The sequence below is a fragment of the Bos taurus genome, chromosome 5 (genome assembly GCF_002263795.3).
Source record: "Bos taurus isolate L1 Dominette 01449 registration number 42190680 breed Hereford chromosome 5, ARS-UCD2.0, whole genome shotgun sequence".
NCBI classification, from domain to species: Eukaryota; Metazoa; Chordata; class Mammalia; order Artiodactyla; family Bovidae; genus Bos; species Bos taurus.
In genome coordinates this window covers 110,232,668-110,236,841 of record NC_037332.1, presented here as the reverse complement: position 1 = coordinate 110,236,841, position 4,174 = coordinate 110,232,668, and positions in this window count along the sequence as shown.

Below are 4,174 nucleotides of genomic sequence, written 5' to 3'. Positions count from 1 at the left end.
GTTCATCTGTGGAAAGCAGTTAAGTGATATGTTAGCTATCAACAAATGCTACCTTTGGTTTCGGAGAGTTCCTTTTTTCCTAGTATCTTTCACTCCAGCAGAATAATTTGCAGCTCCCTAAATAAGCCTCTGTGTTCCCTGTGCCCTTACCCTGCCCAGCTGGAAAATCCCTTATTATTTCAGTCCCAAATAAACGGTCACCACTTCTATGAGGATCTTCCACAGAGATGTCTACATGGCTCCCATCTGTATCTAAAATCCCTCTTACCTCACCCTGTTTGTCATTATCTCTTTCTATATCTATCTTCCCTACTAGACTCATTTCTCCTTGAGAGCAAAGACCTGTCTTTATCTTCATATCCAGCAGAGAGATGGGTCCAAGCTGTGTTTAATAAATATTAGTTAAATAAATGGTCACAAGCATGCCTCTCTGGGCAGCTGTGCGCCAAAGTTGGAAGCTTTTCAAATTTGGAGAGAAATTTAAATAAATGAGAAAGCCTCAAATGACTGATATGTATGTATGTGTATATATGCTACTGTAATTGCCTATAAACTTATCTATAATCCACACTAGAGTTTTTATTTTGTTTGTTATTGAATCTCTGGCACCCAGCACCTAGCACAGTGTCTGACAAATAGTGTGTGTGTGTGTGCACGCGTGCATGCGCTTAGTTACTCAGTAGTGTCCAACTCTTTGAGACCCCATGAACTGTAGCCCACCAGGCTCCTCTGTCCATGGGATTTCCCAGGCAAGAATACTCCAGTGGGTTGCATTTCCTTCTCCAGGGGATCTTCCCAATCCAGGGATCGAATCCACATCTCCTGCGTTGGCAGGCGGATTCTCTACTGCTGAGCCACCTGCGAAGCCCTTGTCAAATAGTAGGGATTCAATAAACATTTTTTAAAATAAATGCTAATTTAAAAGGAGATATACCCAATGACATTCTCTTTTTGTAATGACCCTTCATTCTTTAGTTCTTTACTGAAACATTTTTCAAATTTGAGCTCTTGAAACCAAGAATACACAAATCTAGAGGCACCAGTTTGGAGAAACTTAACCGTACATGGTGAAATTATATAACTTTATTTGATTATAAGGTGGTTGTCCACAGAGGGGCAGTACAGTGTAATGGTTTAAAATTCAGGTTGCCCTGTAATTCCACTCTCTGTTCTATTTCTTAGAGTATCATAAAATGACACAAATTTTTAAAATTTTATGGAGAGCTCCCAGACTTGCTAAACTTATTTGAGAAACTGGAAAAGCTAATTGACACAATTACTGTTTGGTTACTAATTGACACAAAGCCTTGGTTTGCCATGCTTTGTATCTAGGATAGGAAAGTAGCATTCTGCCATGAAGGATTTAGTAATTCTTATAAGTTTTTTATGGCTTCTAAGTTTTATGTCATACTTAAAAAGACTTTTCTTACTCTGAGATAGTAACATTTTTTCTCATGCTTTCTTCTAGCACTTTTATTTTTCAGACTTAATTTCTTGATCCATTTGGAATTTATTTTAGTATAAGGTGTGAAATATGGTTCCAATTTTATTTTTCTTCCAGATGACTACCTAGTTTGTTCCAACACCATTCACTGAATTCATTTCCTCACAAATTTGAAATACCACCTTCATTATATTCAGAATTTTTGTAAGATATTAAAGACTAGTCTTTTTTTGTTTGTTTGTTTTTTTGTCCTGATTTGAGTGAAAAGATTTTCAAGTGTACTTTTTAACCACCCCAGGGTTTTGGATTTTTTAAAAATAATTTTTTAGTTGTAAAAAGCCATCAATATCCTATTCAAACAAGATTTTTATACTCACTTCACCAATTTGTCATTACCAAGTTCATTTTAGTTTAAGTGTACTGCACACAACCTTCAAATATTATGAACATTTCTCTCTCCCAGCTGTCACTACACCAAACTACATATGTTATATTTCCCTAAACGATCTTGCTGTGCTCTTTGCAGCTCTTCTGTACAGTTGATGTCTCCATCTAACAAGCTGCTCAAAAGTTACTATAATTATTTTAGGTGAGGCCCAAGGTGAAAGCCCATTATGACCATCCTGTTCATCTAAAAAATGGGCATTAGTTTCCATTTAAACTGAACAGGTTGTTTCTGGAAAATAACAGATTTTGAAGAAATATGGCAGTCATTTGTTGGCACTTTAAACAGACCACCTGGGTCGGGGCAGGGGTTGGGGGGGGTAGTCCTACAAAATGCCAACTGCTATTGTGGAATTTTTTTGCTATTTATTCCAGCAAAGAATGATTCAGACACTGAAGAAAAAGGGTCACCCTGTACTAGGTCTTGAACCCAAAGAACTATTTGTACAGATACTCATCCAAGACACCTCACAGCCTCTACCTCAACAGATGCTCTTTGAAATGTTTCATGACTCCTCAACAGTCAGTCTCCATTTAAGGGGAGGAGTATGATGCTGCCAGAGACAGCTCTGCTGGCATGAAGGCTGGCCTAAAATTTCTATTTAAAAGCTGGACCAAAATATGTTTGGCTTCTGTTGGCTACTTAAAATTTCAAGTTAAGAGGAAGAAATATTACTCTCCATCCTGAATGGGCCTTGGGTGCCTCACTCACAGACTAGAGTGGTAAATAGTAAGAGAGTCACAGAGAAAGAGAAATTAGGAACACTGACTGAGGTATTAGGTACAGATTATGAAGCCAGATATGAAAAACTTGGAGTGAAAAGAAAAGCCTTGAGTAGGGAGAACCACACACCCCCGCCCCCGCCATATTCGACCTCCTAACCCGAGTATCCTGATTAAGATAAGTATTCTGCGCGTCACCTGTCACCACGTCAGTCACCTCTGCTTAGCACCCTTCCCCTGCCTTATGGTCTTCCACCTCCTGACCCCTTTCCAGTGGCCTCTCTTCATCTCAGAACACGGCCACACCTAAGGGCCTTCTCTCTCACTGCAGCTTGTTTTCACCTCAGCGCCCACCTCAGTTCAGTTCAGTTCAGTTAAGTCGCTCAGTCGTGTCCGACTCTTTGCCACCCCATGAATCGCAGCACTCCAGGCCTCCCTGTCCATCACCAACTCCCGGAGTTCACCCAAACCCATGTCTATTGAGTTGGTGATGCCATCCAGTCATCTCATCCTCTGTCGTCCCCTTCTCCTCCTGCCCCTAATTCCTCCCAGCATCAGAGTCTTTTCCAGTGAGTCAACTCTTCGCATGAGGTGGCCAAAGTATTGGAGTTTAAGCTTTAGCATCAGTCCATCCAATGAACACCCAGGACTGATCTCCTTTAGAATGGACTGGTTGGATCTCCTTGCAGTCCAAGGGACTCTCAACACCACAGTTCAAAAGCATCAATTCTTCGGCGCTCAGCTTTCTTCACAGTCTAACTCTCACATCCATACATGACCACCGGAAAAACCATAGCCTCGACTAGACGGACCTTTGTTGGCAAAGTAATGTCTCTGCTTTTGAATATGCTATCTAGATTGGTCATAACTTTCCTTCCAAGGAGTAAGCGTCTTTTAATTTCATGGCTGCAATCACCATCTGCAGTGATTCTGGAGCCCCCCAAAATAAAGTCTGACACTGTTTCCTCATCTATTTCCCATGAATACCCCCTAATTTCGATGCATCGCCTCAGCGCCACCTTTCAGAGTTCGTTCCTGACCTCAACATCTCCCTCCGCTATAGAGACGCCCCAGCCTCCGCTCCACCAAAGCGCCTCTCCTCTGCGCACTCTCTGCACCTCAGTGTCGCTCCCTCACCGCAGCGCGACACCCACACAGGTTCTTTCGCGGCTCCTGGAGGATTTCCCGCAAGACCCTCCCACGGCCCCGCCCCTCCGTTCTTCTCCAAGTCTAGGGCCCCGCCTCTCAATCTTCGCCCGCCCTTGGTGGGGCCGCCCCACACCGTCCTGGCCCCGCCCACTCCAGGCGCGAGCCCAGACTAGCAGTTTGGCGCCAAACCTATTGGTCTGCGACGTGTTGGACGCGTGTCTCAGCGTTCTGGTTCCGAATCAGAATCCCTGAGGACTAGAAAGCCCCGGCCGGGGGCGGGATTCGAATACCTTGAGAACCCGGGGGAGACTGTGGGTACGAGTGGTGTTTATGGCAACAGGGGAAGGCGGGTGAAGAATGTGAGGGGAAGTGGGGGCTTCCTTTCTGAGGCCTTGCTCGACGGTCGTTGCTGGG